This window comes from Trichomycterus rosablanca, chromosome 25 (assembly GCF_030014385.1).
Source record: "Trichomycterus rosablanca isolate fTriRos1 chromosome 25, fTriRos1.hap1, whole genome shotgun sequence".
Classification (NCBI taxonomy): domain Eukaryota; kingdom Metazoa; phylum Chordata; class Actinopteri; order Siluriformes; family Trichomycteridae; genus Trichomycterus; species Trichomycterus rosablanca.
This window is the reverse complement of record NC_086012.1, coordinates 15,281,938-15,307,613: the sequence shown is the minus strand read 5'-3', so window position 1 is coordinate 15,307,613 and position 25,676 is coordinate 15,281,938. Positions and strand designations below refer to the sequence as shown.

At 40.5% G+C, this 25,676-nt stretch overlaps 2 long non-coding RNA genes across 2 annotated transcripts in view; one reads left to right on the top strand and one right to left on the bottom strand.

Annotated features, from left to right (window-relative positions):
- Positions 1-1,417: 1,417 nt before the first annotated feature.
- LOC134302706 (uncharacterized) lies at positions 1,418-18,613 on the top strand. Its single transcript, XR_010007569.1, has 3 exons — positions 1,418-1,479; positions 1,563-1,675; positions 18,529-18,613. It is a non-coding gene; the product is annotated as an uncharacterized LOC134302706 (long non-coding RNA).
- LOC134302705 (uncharacterized) overlaps positions 1,588-25,676 on the bottom strand; it is a 30,092-nt gene continuing 6,003 nt past the window's right edge. Inside the window, exons 3-4 of the long non-coding RNA XR_010007568.1 lie at positions 15,046-15,825; positions 1,588-1,673 (exon numbers count right to left, since the gene is read on the bottom strand). This is a non-coding gene — a long non-coding RNA (uncharacterized LOC134302705). The remainder of the gene's footprint in view (positions 1,674-15,045; positions 15,826-25,676) is intronic.

Here is a 25,676-nt window from a genome sequence, read left to right as displayed (position 1 = left end):
AGAAATAATGTTTAAAATATGTTATTTCTGATGTGTTTTAAGATTATTCGTATACGTATTTTTTAGAACAAGAGGTAAAAAGGAAAATTATATTTTTGCTCCAACAACGAAATCTGCCTTAATTTATACATATATCATTATTTTATCCTTGGAAAATGGCATTACTTAGTGTTTAGTTTTTTGTTATTTCTTCACAGATTTTTTCTAGTAAACATGTAGTTTTTATAAATCATTTCCCTGCAGCAGGTTTTGGGGACTATCGGACAGAAACAAAAACAATTTACAATTCACGGTTTCTTTTCTTCAGAATAGAAAATACTTGTGACAGTAACAGAAAATTACCTACAATTTTAAAAAATATAAATGAGGGCTTGTTTTTTATTTAATAATCTTTATACACTTTAATTTCATCTTAATAGGGTAGTTTTAGCAATAAACACCGCGATTGTTTTGGTAATGATTTATACTAAAGAGCAACTTGGGCCCTGGTGTCCTGGGTTCAATTCGCCATCTCAGTAATTGTCTGTGAAGAGATGGGTGTGTTCTTTATTCCCACAAGAGTTGTTTTTTTGTAACAAAATCACTGTCTGTTGTGAGTTTGGCATGTTCTCTCATGTTTCATAACGGTTTCATAATAGTCCTTATGATGTGTGTGTGTTCACATTAAAACTAATAGTTGTAATATTTTGAAAACCAACCAAGAAAGACAGCATGTGCTGTGTGATTTCGCCTACATGGTTTGTCATTAAATGGTCAACTCAGAAAAATAAAAAAACACTGTTTAATTTACAGTCATTTTAAAATGGCATTTTTTTTTACTTAAAAAAATACTAGTGGTACAGTCAATGTCAAAAGTAATGACATTTATTTACTGTTTTACTTTACAAAGTAAAGAAATATGAAATGTTTTAATCCGTTAGATTAAAAGAACAGTTTCTGAAATTGAAATGCCAGTGATACAATGACACCTACACATCCTGTACAAGTGTATGTAGTATGTAAATACTTCATTTTTTTTACTGTAAATTAAACAAAATTTTGCATAACCACTGCTTACTTGGGTTCACTTTTCACTGTTCAGTAAAATTTTTATCCTGATGAAGATGCTCTCTACCACTATATGGTATTAAAGGTCATATAATGAGTTGAATTCTTGAGTAAAAAATGAATAAATAAATAAATAATAAATACAAATACATGGTTCAAATTGTATTAAAAGTTTATTAAAAATGAATACAACAAAAATAACATCAGAACAATCAACAAGTTTACCACCTATAAGGCTGGTTATGTAATGTAATAATAACAATACTATTTTTAATAGCCAAAGATTATGATAACTATTTTAAGTCATATATTTGTTTCTTACTTACCTGTTTTATCTGCTTACCTTTTGTAGATGACCCACAGTGTTCTGAGGTACAGAGGTGTAACAGTACAGAAATGTCATTATCTAATGTTCAGGTTATTAATCAAAAGGTCAGTTTGACACAAACTTATTTTATACTTCACTAAAATTAAGCATCCCATGGTGAATTTCTGATAGATGTTTCCTCTCCCAGTGTTCGAGCAGACTGAGAGCAGTTGGACATCTCCGGTCTCATCAAAAGGTCTCAGTCTCATCAGAGGGGCCAGTTCATCATTTCGTCATCTACATCACATCAGCTAAATATCTGTAGGTAAAACATCAGTACAGTGGGAGTCATTTATTTGCATAAGTTACTAAAAGTACAATAAAAACATTCAGAAGTGGATTTAACATCTAAAAGTAACAACTGAATTCAGCACCCAGTTACCTACATTCAATTATTATTAGTTACCTACATTTAATTATTATTATGATTTTGCACCCATGAGGACTTGAAAATACAAAGGCCAAATTTCACGTGAGATATTTAGATTTATATGCCACTGCAAACTGACACAAATCAGTAAATAATTCACACAGAAGGACACAGCAACAGGAGCTGTTTAAAACCGCCAATCCACCATTTGCATGTTTTGTGTGGTGGGAGGAAACCAGAGTAACCGGAGGAAACAGAAAGAAAATCTGTTTACAGTGACTGGAGAAGATCCATCTTATACTGGCGAGCCCTGAATTTACATATTGCCGCTTTAAATCATTTTGGGCGGCACCGTGGCTTGGTGGATAGCACTGTCGCCTCACAGTAAGAAGGTCCTGGGTTCAATCCCCAGGTGGGGCGGTTTGGGACCTTTCTTTGTGGAGTTTGCATGTTCTCCCCGTGTCTGTGTGGGTTTCCTCCAGAAGCTCTGGGTTTTCTCCCACAGTCCAAAGACGTGCAAGTGAGGTAAATTGGAGACACTAAATTGTCCATGACTGTGTTTGACATTAAACTTGAACTGATAAATCTTGTGTAATGAGTAACTAACGTTTCTGTCATGAATGTAACCAAGGTGTGTAAAACATGACATTAAAATTCTAATAAATAAATAAATCATTTTTATTTAAACAATAAAATAAAATTGCAGTTAAATTAAATTCTCAAGTCACTTGCACTCATGCTCAATAATGTTTAAAACTATACAGTACTACATAAAAAATAAAAAATAAATAAATGATTACAGATAGCTTCAGACACCTTATTATTGCAGCATAGTGTTAATACGATTCAAAACATAAGTAGAATAAATTAGAATATATTTTCTGAATATTACGTTGTTTATTTGAGTTGTGATGATTTCCATTTATGTTACATCATGTTTGTTAGTCAAGGATTTAATTAAACATCCATCTGATGTTGATGAAGAGTTATCATCTGATCATCACTACGCTTTAGAGCTTTGCTACCACATTACAAATTATTGCACAATCTCATTATGATCTGTAAATATGAAGTTTATATAAAAAATTAGCATTTCTACTATGAATGGAATATAAATATGATCTGAGGAGTCTAAAACACTGAGCAGGATGCACCAGGTCTCCCCTAGTTCCTCTCTTCTGTTTACCAAACTGCATTTAAGACGCCAGGAGGGGGACTGTGGAACTGAAGTGAACCTCCCAAAATAAAGGTCCGAGTCTGCACTCGCACGCAGGACTGACACACGTGCACCCACTGCAGACTGGTGACCTCTGAGACTGTGGTCAGACACAGGTCAGTGCTCAGACTGTCTGGTCCCTACACACACACACACACACACACACACACATGCTGTCTGGCTGTGCAATGTGACCTCTTGTTCCGGATGGTGTGTGTGTTTTGGGGACAAAATCCTTTGGGAGAAAACTAACATGGCCTCTGGGACGATCAAACCAGACGCAGACCTTCACACACACTTCGGTCGCTTCAGCCACATATGTGCCATTTTTCTGTTTTATTGGCTTTGTGTATCCAAAGATGAAAATAGAGCAGAATAAATTTTATCTAAAGACGAAAGATCTAGCACTGTATTAGATTTTATTAAAATTTTATTCACTGTTTCATATACATAGCACATGTTGTAATATATTTGTTTCTAACATGTCCAGAGAAATATCATGTCATCTCAAAAGCTTCTTACAGATTTTGTTCAGGATGTGATGTGTGTTTAGTATTTGCCTAGTGGCTAAGGTACTGGACTAGTAATGGAACAGTTGGGCCCTTGAGCAAGACCCTTAACTCTCAATTGCTTAGACAATATACTTTCCCAGTACTGTAAGTCTCTTTGGATAAAAGTGTCTGCTAAATGCCAAAAATGTAAACATGATAAATAATCAATGTAACATTTGAAGCAAGAGATTCTCCTTCCCTCAGATTTGACAGTTAGACAGTTATGATCAGTGCTCCTGGCCTCTTACATGGGGGCTTTAGAACTGTCTTCATTTCTCTCTGCATTTATATCACCTCAATAAGATGTGAACATTAAGTTATATAGATATTTATATGTGGGAAACCAAGCGTACTTAAATGTTGATTTAGGACCACACCAGACAGAAGTGGGGCGCCATATTGCAATATATTCTCAATTAAGGAAGGGGGGGTATGTGGTGGTGGTTAAGGGGTGTCTGGTCAGCACTATAACGTAAGAGGGGAGACAGAAGGGTGTCTACTGAGTGTCTGAGTGTGTATGGGGGTGACATGAATTTAGGAGAAGTCTGGGTACAAGTGTGAGAACAAATCTGGGTGGGTGATGGGGGAGGATGGCTGTCTGAACCAGGGTTTAATTATGAACTGACTGGATGTTGGATGAAATGTCTAGACTGACTGCGGATCACATTTAAATGGTGCTACGGTCACTAAGCAGTTTGCACATGTGGTATAGCGAATGCTAAATCTAATGAGCGCATCGTAGATTCTGATCTTAGCATTGTGAGCGGCGGATTCCTTGATGACATTATCATGCTAACTAAGAGAACCACACATGTGCAAGAACTGAACAGAGGACCTTTTCTATTCCTGGATTCTGCGTGTTCCCCCATCCTAGTCACAGCTAAGCTAAAAAAGAGGGAAATCGCTTGAAAAAAGGACAAAGTAAGAGAGAAAGTTGAATGTGTTTGTGTGGGAGGGTTCTGGTTTATTCCCAAACCCCTCCTCTACCGGTTATTGTGTCTTTCCAACAAAGACGTAGGCTCTCATTAAAAATCCATGTCATCGGATCACGCCTCGGCTGAACCGTGGACCGCGGGCAGCTTTAAGAGGCCGTGACTGAGCCGTGAATGAGTGCAGGAGGACAGGCACAGCGGCCAGGCCTGTGGGAACCAGGAACCCGTGGAGAGATGGGGCTAGGGGTCACCGCCTGTCTGTTACATTGAAGAAATCTTTTCTTCCCGAAACGTTGCTTAAACAAAGCTAACACTCGCTGCAGAGGATTTGAGGACGCACTTGAAAAAAAGCCAACCTGAGGCATGACTAGTGTAAAGCATCACATTTAGCTCGTTTGAGGCGAGAAGGTTGTGCTGTAGTCACATTTATTCTGGCTCACTGTTTGCAGATGTGTATATATAAATGACAAATGTATAGACAGAATTTAGGCTGCCCTTGCGCTTTGGCTATAACTTAACTACTACCTTAAAATTAAGTTAACAGTTTCTTATTTACTAAGATCTACTACAAAAAAAACACCCGACCTGCTGATAGCACCGCTGGGGATTCAAACCCTGAATCCCAGGACTAGTTGGTTAGATAATTTACTACTGCTAAACCCGAGCACCAAAAGCACTTCTTATTTGTAATAACAAAACTACACACTAGAGTTAGCTAGCATCAAAAATTGGGTAACACTGAAGACTGGAAAGCAATTTATCTAAACCTGGGATTTAACATATAAATGTTCGAGGAGGGTATATTTGCCTGCTCCATGCCACTTCCAGCATGGGAGGCTAACGTCATTTTGCACAGTTTTTGAAAACCCCACCCAAAAGGTTCAGCCTTTTCCCCCAAGCAGACTCGGTGGCCAATTTTGTCTGCTGCAGGCATTGCCGATTGTGCCTGGTAGATGGTGCCCAGTGAACCGGTAGCAGAGCCGAGATTTGAGCCGGGGTGTTCAGAATCCCAGCACCGGTGTGCTAGTGAAATAGCTTAGTCTCATTTTTGAATGAAAGTGATTACTGCATATGTAAGTCTACTGTTTATATGGGAGGACCAAAGAGGTTTTGTTTTTGCTCAGGGGTGGTACATGGTCTAAAAATACTGCAAAGTAGACTGTAGTGATTCTGCTGATGGTGACCATCTTAGCATGCAGGCAAACCAATCCAGAGCAGGACCGTACCAAGCCCCAGAGACGATGTAAAGAGGCCACGCTTTGAACTCTCTGCTCGTCCTCTTTCCTGTGCGCCTATAATGAGAGCTCTCTGTGATCTGAAGCTCGGCTTTAATAGAGCGTTTTCACACATCTTTTCATTATCCCGCTTTTAAACCACTAAATGAGACCCACAGGGCTAATACGGTGAACGGGACAATGGAGCGCTGAGTACGGTGTGTGTCTATGTAGGGTAGAGGACGGAAATTCAAGAAAAACAAGAATTCTGGCATGATGCCTTTAGCCACAGAGATGTTGTGTTAAACAGAAGAAAATTGTTTAGTCTCTGTATATTTTGCCCATCAGTGCAGGAAAATACTCTGGCGTCTGCATGGATGTCTGGCGTCTGCGTGGACATGATTGGCTATTGTCCAAGTCTGGGATGAGGGGGTGAGATGGGCGAAACAGCCTAGCCATTGGGAGGTGCACTTGTCAGGGTTCTCTCAGTACTGGTCCCAAGCCCGGACTGGGTCGCGCCAGCATCCTGTGTAAAAACTGTGCCACGTCTGGCTTCTATATACCAGTTCTGTCACATTCTTGCAGCTATAACAGCTTCCAGTTTTTCCAAAGTGTTTTGGATCACATCTGTGGGAACTTGTACTTATTTGTACTTATTTAAAATGTAATATAGTGAGGTCAGTCTCTGACGTTTGACAAGACTCTCAATCAGTGTTCCTCAATGGGGATGAAATTTAAACACTTAAACTAAATAATCATGAGGGTGTCCACATACTTTTGGATTCAACTAAATCCAGTTAAATCCTAATTAAACTGAACCAGATTTTATGAACATAGTTGTAGCCTATAAAACAAGAGGAAGTGAGATGAAGATGGAATGACTGACAGGAGGTAGGAGGTTAAACCGTCCACGCTTTCGTGGCGCCCCAGCCGAGCGGACATTTTGTTGACATGGCGATAAGGTTTTAAGCAGTAGGGGGGGAGCGCAGGGGGAGAAGTTTAAAGAGGGGAAGAAAGTGAGAGGTACACAAAAGTGTCATTTCTAAGCTTGATTTCACCCAGAGCCGAGACGATTTAACCTACCGAGGGGGCGGGCGGAGCACAGAAAGGGGGTTCGGAGCAGGTCCGGACTGATCTATTCAGGCTGTGTTAGTGGGGGGAGGAATCTTTTTTTTCTGCTGAGTAAATGAAGCTTAAAGTGTCAGGTATAAAGGAATCTAAACCAGAGGGTTCAAGCGGACCTCTCGCCCCATTCATGCCCGTCCTTCCTCAGCACATGTTGAGTGAGGTAATGGCCTCTCCTCTTAAAGGGGTAATGGCAGCCATGCTGTTTAATATCGAGTGCATTTACAGTTAAGGGTCCATTCACGGATTAACAGCAGCGTGGATTATTTCTGGACTGGGAACTCATTTATTTGCTGCTTCATTTGGATCTTATAGGAAACGAGTGGTATCGTTCAGCCTGATCGGGGCAGTTTTAGCCTAGTGGTTAAGGTACTGGATTGGTAATAAAAAGGTCACTGGTTCGAACTCCAGCACTGCCATTGTCACTGTTGGGTCTTCAAGCAAGGTCCATAACCCTTAGTTGCTTAGGCAGTGTGCTGTCACAGTACTGTAAGTCGCTTTGGATAAAGGCATCTACTAAATGCTGAAAATATAAATGTAAATCTTTATCCTTCATATCTGCCCATATATTACAGGACTAGTAACTGGAATGTCACTGGTTCAAGCCCCACTTCTGCCAGGTTGCCACAGTTGGGCCTCTAAGCAAAGCCCTTAACACTCAGTTGCTTGCAGTGTATAGCGTCTCAATTGTAAGTCGCTTTGGATAAAGGCGTTTGCTAAATGCTGAAAACGTAAATGTAAATATCTGTAGCATACAGACAGAAAACACATCAGGTGACTTCCAATTACCCCAGTAGTTCAATGTAAAGTGGACTACACAGGGAATTCTGATATTTTAAGTGAGATTTAGTAGCTCCAGTTGGCCTGGCTGCATGTTTTGGACTTGTAGCATGAACCTGGAAACCCATGTGGACAACATAAAAACTCCACACATGGCAGGGAATTGAACCCAGACCCTTCTTGCTACTCCTCTGCTGCACAATTACACTCCATCAAACTGCCAGTTCATTGTATTTGTCTAAGTTAACCATATTAATTTGGTGCTGGGGGCTGGTAGACTAACAGACCCAGACAATAGCAGTCTGGAAAACTCCTGACATAAATATTAAGTATGAGAACATTCTTCGTCTGAGCTTTTGAGGGGCCTGATCGGGCTGTGGGAACCCTCCGAAAGTGCATGAACCTCCTACAGCTCTCTGAATGCCTCTGCAGCAGGTGAAGAAAGACTCCAAGGGTCAAGGTCAAGGGGTGGGGGGTTCTCGTCTATACGGACAGCCCAGGCCCTGTCTGTCTGGGACTGAATGTAAATGAGCTGAGCTGATTAATCATGAGTCGCAGGCTGTATTTGTCTAAGTTCACACTTCTTTTATGAAGCCTCGGCCAGACAGAGCGAGAGGCCGAGGGACCCCTCGTCTCAGATTCTCCACCAGCACCACTGCAGGGTGGTACAATATAGAAAAGCAGACGTATAGTCCAAACATTTCCCATGGTTACTGGCTGGCATAATTTGTTACCGGGCCTCCCTGTGTCACAGCAGTTCCATGATTGACACCCTGTGTCTTTTGTGTCTGGTGTGGAGTTCTGTGCCCGTCGTTGCACCATTTTTCTTACCATGATGTCATGGCACTTTCAAAAAGATGAATGACAGACATTGTTCCGGCTTGATTGAGGCAGAAACTACCGCTAACAAAAACAATGAGTGTTTATTCAGAAACAATGGGATGCTTGAAGCGATTTTTTTCACAGCAACATGTGCTCTTATTGTCTGATATTTTCAGTAGCTTTACTTCACCTAGGTTTTATTTTGGAACTGTTCCTCTAAGCAACTTTTTGACAGCCTGGTGTCTCTCCAGTCTCACTGACTCGGATGCAAAAGTTACAGATCTTTCTGATGCCCTCAAACCCACCCCTGATATCCTGACACATCATTCTTGTACACAAGGATGTAGGATCATTATCAGTCAGAAGGGCATCTGCAGGGACATTATTAGCCAACGTCCGGGGTTTTTTGGGAGAAACAGCCTAGCTATTGGAAGATGCACTTGTCAGTGCGCTCATAGTGCTGATCCCAAGCCTGGATAAAAGTCTGGTATGAAGACCAGATATGCTGTGGTGACCTCTAAATACATGAGAACAACCAACCCTAACATGCCTAGTATAGAATAGGTGCCTAGTGGGAATAAAACACAACCAGGCACTGAAGGTACTTTGGATATTTTAATAACAGGCTCATTTATGTTATTATATATAATATAAATATGACTAAACAGTGCCTGCTCCTAACAGTGCAATAATACTGTATTTTTGAGCTGCGGATCTGAACTGGTATGATTTTAAAATCATTGTAAGATCTCACTATACAGTGTAACAACCAAGCTAACATGCCTTGTCGTTTTATCCACCCTGTATGTGCTGCTAAATTTTCCTCTCCAAATCTCCACTCCATCATAGCCAACATGGCACTGAATCACTCCTGGTGCATAAAGGGTAAACTCTGCTGCTCTGCTTGGCTTCCTGTTCCTACCCCAAACCGATTGGCTGCGGGTAAAACCTTCCGTCGCTTTGCTCGGTGTGCAGAAACAGAAACGCTGGCTTTGTTACGTTAGCGCCACCCTTTACCATTCGAGCTCTCAGAAACATCTCCTCATGTTGCTTTCCAGGAGGGGATCCCCACATTCTTCTTGAGCCCTGGCGCTTGTTGATCGTGAAATGATGGATGGAGTTTATTCAGCGGCGTTATTATTCGAGATGGAAGGGGGCCGTCGACGTGACATATGGAGGCTGAATATGTAAATCAGGTTCTCACAACACCACTCCAGACACCATTCTCTTCCTCTAAACCCCACCCTGAACGCAAACGCACACCCAGACTTAAGCAATTTAATGGGTTTCCTTCTGTCCGACCAGACAGATCCTTCAGAGCACCCCCATCCCCCAGCGACGTACCCCACAAACCCCCGTGTTCAAGTGCAAACCCACCCCATATTCACACACAAAGACAGTCGGCGCAGACGAGCGATGCGGGAGCTCCATTTTAACACTGTTGTGTGTCTGTACCTCTTTACCGTGCCCCTCGCCTCATACAAACCCTGCCTGGACTATATACAGCCGCCATGCTACCCGAAACAAAGATGGTTCAGTGAGAATGCACTTGATGTTCGCATGAAAGGCTGGCCAAATCATGATGTATATTTAAATATACATATTAAGTTTAAGTCGTAGAATGTGAGGATCGTTTATTTAAAATAGACAAATCAAGCTTGCTGGGGTGGGTGATATATCCAGAATATATAATTATACCCAAAAAGCTTCCCAAACCAAAGCCATGGTATGTTTCTTTATAAGGACTGGTGTTTTTTTTAGTATTTTAACGTCATGTTTTACACAGTTTGGTTACATTCATGACAGAACAGGTAATTACTGGTAAAACAAGATTCACCAGTTCACAAGTTCAATCTCAAACACAGTCCTGCACAATTTTGTATCTCCAATTCACCTCACTTGCACGTCTTTGGGAGGAAACTGCGGAGCTCCCAGAGGAAACCCACACAGACACGGGGAGAACATGCAAACTCCACACAGAAAGGACCCGGACCGCTCCACCTGGGAATCAAACCTAGGACTCTCTTGCTGTGGGTCTGATTCATTGGGTGAAAAGTAGGACACCCGGATAGGCTGCCAGTTCATCATGGGGCAGACACACACACACACACATTGCATGTGTTTGGACTGTGGGAGGAAACCGGAGCTCCCGGGGGAGAACCATGCAGACACAGGGAGAGCATGCAAAGTCTAATGCTTCTGAAGTCGTCCTGTTCTAGCTAACATTGTAATGTGAACTTAATTCTAAATGCCTAGTAAAAGCTACAAACTGATAATACAAGCGGCAAGATTTGGCAATTCATGGGTGATGTTTTTATCCATCATGCAGTTAATGGAAAATAGGCAGTTACTTTAAGGAGTATGGGCATCTATGATTTCATTGTTAGTGTAAATATTAAATTAATGCGAGGGTGCGTGGAGTTAAACTGTGGTCAAAATAATTGCCATTTATTCCAGTATTAGCATTAGTTTGTCGTTTTGGAGTTACTGGTGCTGTTACTGGTAAAACAGGCAGTGTCCTAATCCAGCAACACTTAGATTCTGAGGCAAATTTGGACCTCACTTCACACTAAACTGTCTTTTGGCTTGTTAGGAGTTTAGCATGTTTTCCCTGCATCTGTGTGGTTCTCCTCCAGTCACTTTGCTTTCCTCCCTTCTCTAAAACATGCAGAAGGTGGACTAGCTGCTTTAAACTGTGATTAAATGTGTATGTATGTAATGCACCATGATATATTTGTGCTCCTGCTTATTGAAAGAAAAAGAAAAGCAAAACATTATATTATCAGGCAGCACTGCGAGTGTACGATGTGATGGGAGGTCTGAAAGTTTGCTTTAATCTCATGTATTGTTTGATGTCCACATTAGATGTCATCTCAATTTAGTGATTTAGAACTAATGCTGTAATGTCGGGTGGGCCAAAATAAAATAGATGCCCTAGATTTTCCGACAGCTCTTGATCTAAATATATAACTTTCATGTTAGAATTAGACACAGAGGAAATGATTCTGCAATCTAGAGCACGAGTGTTGACTTGAATTAAGTAAAAGAGCTCAGATGATTCTATTTACAACCTCAAATCTGTTAGATGTTGGAATTATAGAGGATGGAGTACTTTATGTGCATGGGTTCTGTTTTTGTACAACAGAATTAGACTCTTTCTCTGACATATATATGATATATATTTTTATTTTACCTTTTTTTTTTTTACTTACGAGGAATCTTATAACCACTTTTATATTGTGGTTATAAGCGGTGAGGGCGGAAGGAGTAGTAATCGGTCGTGTCTGAGAGACTGAGAGATGCTTATAGTCCAGATTTAGCTCCATCTGATTTTCACCTTTTTGGACGCTCAAAGAAACTTTAAGAGGAAGAAAATTTTCATGTGATGATGATGTAAAAAGCAGCGCTGCATCAGTGGCTACACGCTCAACCAAAATTATTTTGTGCTGATGGCATTAAAACATTGGTACAAAGCTGGGAAAAATGCATCGGAAAACGACTATGTAGAACAGTGATATTGTTTTTAAAAATTCTTTTGAAGAAATACCTCACTGTATTCTTAATAAGACATTACTTTAAAAAAATGTATTTGTTTTTTTACCCTTAAACAGCCTTCACATAGAAGTCACTCTATTTTAATAGCAATTTGTTTTTGAAATCGGATGTCCAACAAGCTCATGGTCAGATGTCCAAATACTTTTGGCTATAAATTGTATGTGATCACAAATTGATGACCCAGCCATGAATATTACATTACATTTGCGGCACGCTTTTATCCAAAGTGACTTACAACTATGACCTAATACTATTTAAGCAATGAAGGGTTAAGTGCCTTGCTCAGGAGTCCAACAGTGGCAACTTGTCGGTGGTGGGGCATAAACCACCAACCTTCTGATTGCCAGTTCAGTAACTTAACCACTGAGCTATTACTGCCCCGTACTGAAAAATACATGGAAAACTAAATTAATGTGCCATAACTCGCTACTTGCCTCTCAGTTCAGTCTGCAAAAAGTCCTTATTTATTATAATTATTTTATACAAAAATTAGTTTATAGTCCTTATTTATAAAAAGTCCTAATTTAACCTTATTTATTGTAATTTCAGTTAAATTGGCAACAGCTTTTTTTGGAGAAACTTTATTATCCATTTTAAAATATGTACTTTTAAGTAAAATTATATAATAATAAATAAGGGTATTTTTTTTTACTTCCTTAACTTTTACTGCACTGTTTTTGATTGTTTGTGTTGTTGAGTGATGAATTTTTAAAAACTATGTTAAGAATGATAGACAGAAGCCCAAGCTAGCAATCCCTAACAAATCTGGCGATTGCCCAAGCGTGACTCCCCAAAAAGCAGCAGATCACTCACTGTATATCTGCACGCCATTAATTACATACAGCAGATGCCATTGCTGGCATCAATGGCATTATAAATAATTTATGGCGGCCACATGATGGCACAGATCTGTCCTAACAATAGGAGGTCTGCGGCGAAACAAACCCTCAGCCGCATGGCACATGTTCCCCACAATGGGCACGCCACTCACACAGATGGATCCGACGACACACTCGCTGAGCAAATCCAACCAGCCGCGCGCATGGCGATGAGGTAATTAGGGGCTGTCTGCCCTTGCCTTGTCTTTACAGTGAGCGATTTGCATGTGAGGGGCCGGTCGTCAACGGAGACGTGGTGCCAACCCGCACAGCCCATATGGCAGCGTCAGGCCTGCGCCCTGTCCTACAGACGGCAATAAAATACCCCTAATACACAGCATACGAGTAAAGGAAACAAAAAGAGGGAGCAGAAAAAGGGAGGGCAGAGGCGCCAAGGCGGCGTTCTATTCTCAACATGCCCCCGTCGAGTGATTTGCATCTTTAGCCTTCATGTTCTGAAACAATTAGCAACGTTCTCCTGCCCAGGCGATGAATTGAAGGGTATGCAAATGCAATTAGGTCGCATTTGCATACGGCTAACGGTCACGCAGATGGCAAACGGTAAAAAGGCACCGCCATTTTTGGAGGAAAACGGTAGGTCGGCATTAGCGACGGCCATTTTGTCTGTGTCTGTGCCAGCCAGATGCTTCTGCTGCCAACAATAGGACACAAGCAGGGCAAACTGGCACAAGCGCCATGAAAACATGGTGTTTATTTAACAAAGGGGCTTTTGCAGTACATCAGATATTCAGCAGTTAGCATGTTAGGAGCTGCTGTAACAGATGTAACACACGGCGTCTGTTACGCCATCCTACGCTCCTGAGAAGAGGGCATGTCTACATTCTTAGATGCCTTAAAATGCTCCTACTGAGGTGCCTTACTCAGTGATTCTGAGTGATAATCTGACTGAATAACGAGGGAGCGTCTGATGCTTCCTTAGAGCTCCCAGCATTCAGTGCGGCACAACTTTTCTCACAAAAAATTACAAACATGGTGGACGAATAAGGAGCAACCAAGAGTTCTTTTCAAATGTAAACAAATTCTCATTAAGTTTAAATTTATATAAAGGTATCATTATACAAGTGTTGTTTATTTGCACTTATAAAACGGATAGTTCCGGTCCTAAAATCTGATTGGCTGAGCCGCGTTCGAAGCCGTTGTAAAATCCCCGATAAACGCACACCTCTGACCACCTCACATCATTGCATATTAATACGCCACTGAATAGAAAAAAATTAATGTTATTTTCGCCCTCATGTTGCCTAGCAACACTGTTAATCGAACTATTTTGCGTCGCGGAAGAATGCTTTATTGTAAGTTTATACACAATAAATACATTTATGAATTAAACATTGTTGTATTTATTATATTTTATGTTGACCGCCGTTTTATAAAAGCAATAAGCCACTCGAGACCGTGCATTACTGCTATGATTTTAGCACGGGGAAAGAAGTTTTCCCTGTGAACGTCATCCCTGTGCTAAAATCACAGTAATGCACGGCCTCTCGTGGCTTATTGCTTTAATTCAGGCTCGTCGGGGACAGTTTTTGGTACATGGAGGGAGACGTTAGCTGGCATGCTAGCGGGTTGTTCCACCTCAGCCCATTGGTCTGAATGGCCTGAGGCTAACTGTGTTAGCTTAGTAAGCTAAAACTAAGTAGTGTGTCTGAATAATCTGCTTTATAAGCCAATGTCTTATTAGAATCCTCTCTACTGAGGCAGCTGCCCAGGTAGGCAGTAGGCAGCAAGGCATCTCACTAGGTTTTCAGACAGCATGCATATTTTAGATTTAGTGTTTCAATTTTCCCTCTTCTCAAGCTAGTCATTTCCATTTCCCAATTCTGTTTCCCTTGCTGCATGCACCACCCCCACACTGGCCTAAATAGATTTACATTTTTGGTATTTAGCAGATGCTTTTATACAAAGCGACTTACAGTATACAGTCTAAGCAGTTAAGGGTTAAGGACCTTGCTCAAGGGCCCAACAGTGGCAACCTGGCAGTAGTGGGGCTTGAACCAGCAACCTTCTGATTACTAGTCCAGTACCTTAAACGCTAGGCTACAACTTGGCACCTGTCCCCTCTGAAAAGATATTAGCCTCTTCTTTTCACCTACCAGCGATGGAGCCGTACTGCGTGTGGTGTGTGATTTTAGTGTATACATAAAAGTGATATACTGAACAGACTCACCTGTGCTGAAGTTCCGTTCTTGTGTTCTGCTCCATGCGTTTGTCATTTTTCTTCTTATCAAGTGTTTGTGGAGTCCTGCACTTCAGTTCATATACAGAAATCACAGCTTGTTTCGTTGCTGTCTTTGTGATGGTTGTTGTTCTTGGTGGTCGTCAATCTGGAGTCTCTAGTGCCTGATAAGACACGATCCAGCTGTTTCCCTTTTAAGCCTTGCCAAATTGTACAGACATATTGCAACTATCTGGATGTAGAAGGTGTCAGGGATGAAGGTCCCGTTGTGGTGCGAGAGGAGGAAAGGATATTTCACGATCTTTGATGTTCAGGAAAAAAATAATGGTTTGAACTGTACAGGCTGCTCCTGAATAACATGCCCCTGAGGTAAAGCTCACACACAAACACACATGTGGGAGTCAGGATTCAGCAGGATTCGTGTATGTGAGCGTGGAATAACTGTACATCTTCATGTGCTGTTATGTATGTGAGGTCATTCGGCCTCCAGGTTCGAGGCGAGGCCGGGCGATCCACCATCAGTCTGTCTTTTCCTCTATTGATTTCTCAGCGAACTCAGTCCTCTGGAGGTGTTGTAGACTGAGCGCAGTTCTGCGTTCCTCTCAAGCCCATGATGCTTCGCTCTGGCTGGCCTCCGCGCACCACCACCTCTCCCAGCGATGGACTTGTAGAGAAGGAGGAGCGCCTCTGGCAATCACTGTCTGAGTTTGTGATCATTTTCATCCATCCTTTGTGCCGACCTCTGACTCTCTCCCTCTTTTCATTCTTTCTCTGCATAATCACACAGAAAGCAAAAATATAAATACAGAAATCTTTTTTATTCACCTTTGAGTGCTTTATGCACATTAGCTAATGTGTAACTACATTTACAATCAAGTAGAATGTATACACAGGATAAACTAAAGAAATATTCAGGTTACTCTAAACCATTTTAAAAATAAACTACAGACATTTTGGTGAGCCCTCTTTAGTCTCCTAAACCTGTCACCACATTTACCTCTCTAGCTACAGTTATTGTCCTTTTAAAGTAAACACACACACCAGTGGGTAAACTGGCTACTTTCAAGTGTCCCTAAGTATGAGTGAATGTGAATAAATAAGTGAATGTGTGATGTCCTGCTATGGACTGGTGCCTTGTCCAGGACGTATTACTGTTTGTATAATGATACCGAAACCCATCATAATCATAGATGAACTGACAGATGGACCAAATTACTAAATGATAGCTGGATGAACAAACATCTGACTTGACAATCAAGCAAACAGCAACAATAATCTCCTAAAAGTTGCTTTCTATAATTCCCACCGCCTTTATGTTTCTATCCAAGCAAAATAAAATGCAACAAGTGCTTAAAGCATTCAAAATATTTGAAATACAGACTAGACCCTTCGGTGAATAATCACTGCCGTGTTCATTGTTATTGAGGAGCTTAATTTCTTCATATTAATAATGTAATGAGCTTAAATATGGGCCATTCCACCGAATGGGTGCCACTTGTGTTAATTTTGATGAAATTAAACTTCATTTTTTATCTTTGTTCAACACAGAATCTATTAACTCACACACTTAACTACTCAGGATGTGTTTTGGTCAATCTCCGTGGAAGATGGTTGTATCTGAGTAACAGCACTGAGTTTTTAACCTAGAATTTGTAGATACATAAAATATAGCAGCATGGAGTTTAACACTAAGCACAATTCAGGGATTTATTTTATTTAAAAAAATAAATAAAATAAAACAAAATAAATAAATAAAATAAAAAATTTAATTAAATTAAATAAAAAATAAAATAAAATAAAAATGTAGGTAACAGGAATGTATGTTGAGATTAATTTTCTCAGAGTTACAATATTATCAAACATACAGGGGGGAAAAGCATTTCTGAAAGATTTTACTCCTTATATTTCATTGTAAAGTGTCGTGTCAGACATGAAAAAGTACTATTTTTTTCAATCTTATAAAGTTTTTTTTATGAATGTTTTAAAATATATAGCCTGAATTTGCAATTAGATCAATGTGCAGGACACTTTCCTAACGAAAAAAAAATGCATTGCAAGGTTAAGGTTAATTTTCATATACATTTATACATATAATGTCCTGGGGACGGAAATGGCACCAATTCCTTTACTTTTTAATATGCAGATCCCACTCATTACAATGTTTTATAATATTATAAGCAAACACACTGGACATAGAAGTCCTGACTACAGAACATATATTGATTAAATCATAGCTAAACTATAATGTGTACACTGTATTAGAAGAAAAATGGCTTTGTTGTTGTGAATGCTGGGGTCAAACACACTACAGCTCCCCTGGAGCCAAGAGAGTTGAAGGCCTGTTTAAGGTCCTGATAGTGGCTGCTTGGTGGGCCTGGGATTTGAATCCCTAATCCTCCATGTGATAGCCTGAAGCCCTTAACACTGAGCTATTTCTATATAAATATGATTTAGATCAATATAACATAGTATGAGTTTGGGTGGAGCAGAGGATTATAACTTATTATGCTAGCACACCACCACTGAGATTTAGAATGTAACTGCCCCTTGACATTAATTATAATTTCAATGAAATAAATAGATTCTTTTTGTACAGGAAAATGTGCTATTATTGTTTATGGTCACCCATACATATCGTATGCATTTACTATTTCTCAGTACTTTGCATGCAGTATGTAGGAGAATGCAAAAGTTTGGGGGTAAATGGGGGCCGCTCTGGTTTTTTCGATACAATAACTCCATTCATGGGGCTCAGACATGGGTGTTAACTCCCCGTCCTTGTGGAACAATGGTGCCTAACTGACATCTCACCCCACTGATAGTTGAGGCCTTGGTTTGGTTATTTTATTTTGTGAGGATGGATGGCAAGATGAACACTGGGAGGCCCTGAGATGCAAGAGAGTCAAAGTAGTACAAAGTTTTCAGCATTAGAGGATAAGGAATTAAGAAGAAGCGAGGAAGAAGGGACGAGGTGTGAATCACGGGAGTCCTGCTGGTCCTTTTGTCTCTATGTTTAATCCAAAACTAAAATGAAATGAGTGACTAGTGTGAGACATCCATCTCTGATAGCATCTACAGGATGCAGTGAGAAACACAGAGATGGCGAGACGACAAGAGAGAGGCACAGTAGCGGGAGATCATGGTATAAATGATAAGGTTAAAAACCCTAAAGGTTCAAGAGTTTAAGTAAGAAATGCTTTATGGCATGAGGTACGTTTGCCCCCTTCGTTGTTGTGTTTATAAATGTAGGAAGCCGCGACCGCATTAACATTTCAGAATCAGTCGAGATGAACAACGTAGGCACATCAGAGGTGGTGACCTGGTCCCAGTGCTCACATTTACTCTTCCTTGTTTCAAACATGCACACACAGCCATCCACCCTAACTGCTCTTTATTTGTTTCCCCTATGGTTAACTCTGACAATTTGTCACCATGGAAACCTCCCCTCCTTTCCTCCACATCTTTCATACCCAGCCGGAGGTGGAACTTACCTCAGGAGGAGAGCGAGAGTAAAAGTGAGAGAGAGAGAGAGAGAGAGAGAGACCGAAAGGAATGAATAAACAAAGAAATAATGGATGTCTGTGCATGATTTATATTAGCATATTGGCTACACGCTTTGGCCTAATAAACAAAAAATATATGTAGTTATCTTTGTATTTTTACTAAATATTTCATTCTGGTCAGGGGGTAGTGTGTCCAGTGTAGTAACTGAGGTCAATTGAGCGAGCCCTGACCAAAAGCAAGGAATTAAGTTCTAGAAATCCATGCTGTTATGCAACACCACCAACTCCACCAGCTGCTGGCCTGTATTTTTACATGAAAAGATTAAAAATATATATGCACATAAGTCTTTTTAACCCTTTTTCCAGTTTCCAGCCACTATCTGAGTCTCCATTATTCATCACTTTGGTTATAGCTACATCATGGAAGTGTTTTTGACAAGAGCCCACCATCTCTTGGGAAAAACCAAATGCATAAGTCAATTAATCTTAATGTACAGTCTTGTGCAAAGTAGTCATGTGTGGTCAGATATATTTCTAACACTATTAAAAGTCTGGATAAACCTTTGATAGATTTTGGTTTGAAGGTGAATAGAAACAAAGGACCAAGCACAGTTTAAATGTTCCAACCAACCAATGCCTCCTGAAGCCAAAGCTTAAAAACCAGCAGTGGCTAAAAATTCAAATTTCAGGCTGCATCCCAATCCACATGCTACTGTACTAAACAGTACATCTTGTTAGTGCACTACCAATGTTATGATTACACTATCAGTGGTAATGTATCACTTACACTATGTGCAGAGCCCTGATCTTAAGCCCACTGAGCCAGTCCAAGAGCAAATGCTCTTTTGACCAAATGGGCACAGAATTCCAAACACACACATACACACAAATCATATTTGATGGTAATAAGGAAGGACTAAGTAATATATCCATGGTTATGGAATGGGATGTTCATCAAGATACACATACGTATATGTCCATGTAGTGCAGGCTGAGGATGAGTGCTACATATACTGTATGTTGCTTGAATATTTGCCATTTAATTATGATACATTGTCGTGATGCTATCAAACATTATAACAGAAGCATGTTAATGGTATCAGAAATAGCCACTGGACAGGTAAACAGATTAGTCAGATTTGTTTAATCCTCTGTTTTTCTTCTCTCTGTGGTAATGGGCTGGTAGACTGAGGTTCACTGTGAGCTTTACCACACACAGTATTGATTAGGAGAGGCTGTGTACAGCTGAATGTTTAGAGCCAGCAGCAGCTGCTGCAATGTTCCTCACTCACCCGAACCACAGCGTAACACCTCAGACCTCCAACACTGAGAGCACAAATACACTGACGGGACCTAGTGTAGTATTTTACACTAATTACATGGAAAATATTTATTTTTATCATTTGTATTGTATACCTTTAAAGCAGTGGTTGGGTGGTTTTTATTATATCCAGGCGAGACCTTCTGGTTGGAATCAGTTGCTCTTGGTTTTAATCACTTGGTATTTTTAAGCCAATTTTTTGCATCTTCTGACCAGGTTTAGGTGGTATTGGAACAAGCCACAACACTTTTGTTAGGAAGGGTTACTCCTGAACTGCTGCTACGTGTTGATTTATTAATTTTTGGACCTTTTGCATACATTTTACCACTTATTCTTTTAGCTATTGTTAATGTCTCACAGTATTAACAATAATTCAAAACCATTTTAGACTATGTTGAGTGAATTATTTATTGACTGTTAGGCTCTTTTTAAATACAGACCTTTTTCTGACAAACAGTAAAATGCTTTATTCTGCACTATTCACTATAGGAATAAAAATTGCAATGTACACACTGCTCTAGGCTACTTTTCTTTATGATTAATCTTAATATGTAGCTATTATTATGATCATGCCATGTGTTAATGCAATTAAAGATCCACATACTGTAAGCATTTATTTTATTGCATCTTAATTTTTATGAGTAAGCACATTTTCTGCATTTGTGAAGGTTGCACAATGTATTACTTATTATGAAGTAATCTGGTATTGGTATTTGAAACACGTTTGTGTTGACTGATATTAACAGTAAAGCATGGCCCACCTGAACAAAAAAAACATTATAAAATCCACAGAAACCCTACTAATCTCAGAGGGCTCTTTTAAAAGCTAATACATCTAAATAAATAAATCTGTCCATTTAGATGTTTTATGTAAAACATTCAGTTAGTTAAGAGACAGCAAGCCAAAGAAACCTCCTCAATATAGCACTGCAGGTTTTTTTAGCTAATGTATCAGAACAATCCTTAAAAAGAAACAAATCTATTTCCACCGGCGTTGTTTGTCTAGCGTCGTGCAGACAAAAGCTTCCGAAGCACGAGAATCACCTGCTCTTGTGAAATGGTTACGAGTATCCCCTCTCCACCTCATTTTCTTTCTAAAGCCTAAAGAGAAGAGCCATTCACACGAGAAGCTGTTCGCTCGATCCGCTCGCTGCTGCTACCTTTCTATACATCCTCGCACAAAGCTCGCACTGATTCTTAATACACATTCTCACAGTGAACTAATTAGAAGCAGTTCTTTATTTCTTTATTTCCATTCCAATTCATGGGAAAAGTAAGAAAAGCAGAGAGGAGGTAGAATGAAGCAGACGCACCACGCTGGCTCGAATTAACTCAAAGGACAAGCTTGTGTCTTTGAGTTTTTCAGGAACATGAAGAAGGGTAAACAAGGCATGGGGGAGCTAATTGAGCGTGACACGGCTGCGGGCGAGTTTTAGAGGGGGAAACATGGTGAAAAGCTCAGAGTGCTGGTGCTGGCCCAGGTCTTGCTTTAGTGCTATTGACGACTGCATTATGCTAATACGCAAGCGTTGTGAATCAGGGAGAATAGAGATGCTTTTTACGCTTTCACCAGCACATTTATAACACACCTATGACAGAAAGCATTGGGGTTTGTACTTGTAATTCAGCAGCACAGCAGAACAAAGCAAAAAAGTGACAAATAAAGACTGAGAGGAACTTACAGATGTTTTCTACAGCTGCGGATACAGTACAGTATATCCCTAATGCAAAAAGACTTTAGACAGATAATAATCTGGTACTGATCATCACTGATGTAATAATAATGCTAATAATTTAGTAGACATAGTAGTAGGAAAAAATAGTTTAAGAAAAAAATAGAACTAGTGTTGTTAAGTGTGTTAATACAGAGAGATATTAAATATATTTAAAATACAAATACAGCCCCTAAATATTTCACTTTTAACTTGCAGGAATCTGGTGTAGAATTGAATGGACTCATTATTCCTGTTAGTCTGAAGCTAACCCCACTGCTAACTTGCTAATGATATTCCTTTATCTCTTTCACTTTTAAAGATCTAAGAATACAGCCCTTATAACCAACCCCCATCTCTCCTCAGCATTCACACACCCTCTATTGGGAACACATGATGGACATAGATCACAGATCGTATTGAATGTTGCTCCGCAGAAAAGCATTCCAGCTAAGTTGCTATGTGTTTTACTAACAGACCCCCCCTCCTTTATGTCAGACTGAGTTGAACTGTTCTTTAGACTGCCCCCCCCCCCCCCCCTTTCAGGTCGCCCTTTGCCCTTTTTACTCATTGAGATGGACATGGACTGACTGAGACACAGACCATGTACAAGGCCAAGTGTAGCTATAGTTCAGCCTGATTGAAAACATTCTTACACACAAGATTGTTGCTTAAGTTTTAGCAAATGATCATTAAAGTAAGTAAATTACAATGTGTGATTTTGATCAATAAGTTCTGAAGATCTGAAGAAATAAAGTAATTACCATCACATATGATCACTTTTACTCTAGGATGTAGAATATAAAGGACTGTGTAGAATTTTAAAATACATTTAAAACAATAATCATCCTGGTCAGACTCACAATGAGTCAGGTACCACCTAAAATACTGAGCACAAGGTCCGGGACAGGGCACCAATCTACCAGAGCACCACACACTCATACAATTGCTCACACATCAAGAATCACCTTTGAGTATCAAGTCAAGCCACTGCATGTTTTGGTAGGACATGGAGAAAACATGTGAATAATCTCAGTGACCAGAAACAAGGATCACACCCAGGTCCTCAGGATCCATGTCCCTAACTCTAAACAAGTCACAGGGCAGTTGTAGCCTAGTGGTTAAGGTACTGGACTAGTAACCAAAAGGTTGCTGGTTCAAGCCCCACCACCGCCAGGTTGCCACTGTTGGCTCCTTAATTGTTTAGACAATATACTGTCACAGTACTGTAATTCGCTTAGGATAAAAGCATCTGCTAAATGCTAAAAATGTAAATTTCTGGTGATTGTTGTATAATAAACATATATAAAACTGCACCATGGATCCAGCTTGCTAACCCCAAGTATTTTAAGGAAACAGTCTCGGTAATCTTTCTTGTCTTTGTCTTAATCATGCAGTGGGTTATATACTTACAAAGGTTTAAGGGGCACTGCAGGCACAAAAACAACTAGATTTAGTGTCAGATGTGGAATTGCAATAATACAAAATGTTTGTAAATGTGATTCTGCTATAAATGTTGATTTATTAAAACATTGAAATTTACTTGGGATTAAATGTGTACTGGGGCTGCAATGGGCCTGTCCTTACCCACAAACAACCCAATTATTTTCAGGTAACAACACACAAACATATTAACTTACTTACACACACCTGGGGAAGCAGCACATAAAATCTTAATGTTAGGTGTAGAGATGCAGGTGTCAGTCAGTGAACGTCTCACTCTCAGACAGCTTGTTAATTTGCTTCCATATTCTTTCTGGCTCCATGTACAGTGTATCACAAAAGTGAGTACACCCCTCACATTTCTGCAAATATTTCATTATATCTTTTCATGGGACAACACTATAGACATGAAACTTGGATATAACTTAGAGTAGTCAGTGTACAGCTTGTATAGCAGTGTAGATTTACTGTCTTCTGAAAATAACTCAACACACAGCCATTAATGTCTAAATAGCTGGCAACATAAGTGAGTACACCCCACAGTGAACATGTCCAAATTGTGCCCAAATGTGTCGTTGTCCCTCCCTGGTGTCATGTGTCAAGGTCCCAGGTGTAAATGGGGAGCAGGGCTGTTAAATTTGGTGTTTTGGGTACAATTCTCTCATACTGGATACTGGATATTCAACATGGCACCTCTTGGCAAAGAACTCTCTGAGGATGTGAGAAATAGAATTGTTGCTCCCCACAAAGATGGCCTGGGCTATAAGAAGATTGCTAACACCCTGAAACTGAGCTACAGCATGGTGGCCAAGGTCATACTGCGGTTTTCCAGGACAGGTTCCACTCGGAACAGGCTTCGCCAGGGTCGACCAAAGAAGTTGAGTCCACGTGTTCGGCGTCATATCCAGAGATTGGCTTTAAAAAATAGACACATGAGTGCTGCCAGCATTGCTGCAGAGGTTGAAGACGTGGGAGGTCAGCCTGTCAGTGCTCAGACCATACGCCGCACACTGCATCAACTCGGTCTGCATGGTCGTCATCCCAGAAGGAAGCTGACGCACAAGAAAGCCCGCAAACAGTTTGCTGAGGACAAGCAGTCCAAGAACATGGATTACTGGAATGTCCTGTGGTCTGACGAGACCAAGATAAACTTGTTTGGCTCAGATGGTGTCCAGCATGTGTGGCGGCGCCCTGGTGAGAAGTACCAAGACAACTGTATCTTGCCTACAGTCAAGCATGGTGGTGGTAGCATCATGGTCTTGGGCTGCATGAGTGTTGCTGGCACTGGGGAGCTGCAGTTCATTGAGGGAAACATGAATTCCAACATAAACTGTGACATTCTGAAACAGAGCATGATCCCCTCCCTTCGAAAACTGGGCCTCATGGCAGTTTTCCAACAGGATAACGACCCCAAACACAACCTCCAAGATGACAACTGCCTTGCTGAGGAAGCTGAAGGTAAAGGTGATGGACTAAACCCAATTGAGCACCTGTGGCGCATCCTCAAGTGGAAGGTGGAGGAGTTCAAGGTGTCTAACATCCACCAGCTCTGTGATGTCATCATGGAGGAGTGGAAGAGGATTCCAGTAGCAACCTGTGCAGCTCTGGTGAATTCCATGCCCAGGAGGGTTAAGGCAGTGATAATAATGGTGGTCACACAAAATATTGACACTTTGGGCACAATTTGGACATGTTCACTGTGGGGTGTACTCACTTATGTTGCCAGCCATTTAGACATTAATGGCTGTGTGTTGAGTTATTTTCAGAAGACAGTAAATCTACACTGCTATACAAGCTGTACACTGACTACTCTAAGTTATATCCAAGTTTCATGTCTATAGTGTTGTCCCATGAAAAGATATAATGAAATATTTGCAGAAATGTGAGGGGTGTACTCACTTTTGTGATACACTGTATATATTAGAATTGTGATGTGACCCTTACAGGCTGTGCGACTGTTTCGCGTCTCACTGGGCGTGGGAAAAAGGGCTCTACTCTTTTCACAGCTGCCTCCCTTGCTGCACCCCACCAGCAGAGGCCCAAATGCACCCTGGCCCCCCATCTCCCGGCTTTCCCCCCTGTCCTTCACCCCCTCTTTTCATTCAGCCTCCAGTCTGCTCCCTTTCAAAAAAGCCCCCCCTCACTCGCTCATCAGCCTTCATAAATACGTCTCATTATTCAAGCTCTAGTTTACATAAAAATGTTAAAGAGGCGAGCATTCTCCGGCTAGGCCTGAAACAACTCCACACCTCAAATCCTCTATTTTTCCTCTACACGACACCCATGTTTTATTGTGGTTTTAATTTAGCTCCATTTACTATTCGTAAAGTCTGAAACCTGACTTCTGGAAGCCTATTTTACTTTGATAGTTTTTCACACACTGAAATAAAAATAAACAGAATGAATTGTGGGAATTGTAGGATCTTGTAATGTGTGTCCAGACCAAGTTCAAACCAAGTTCAGTTTTGTTTCCTAGTACAAGACAATGCTGAGACCATAATGTAAATCAGCTTGTCACTGAGCTCACTGAGTCCCACCCACTCGAATAATTTAAATGCCTGTTTAAACTTAAAGCATGAAGGTTTACATGTATATTTACACCTCATATAAAACCACAACAAGGGGACATTGGTTTATATTCTG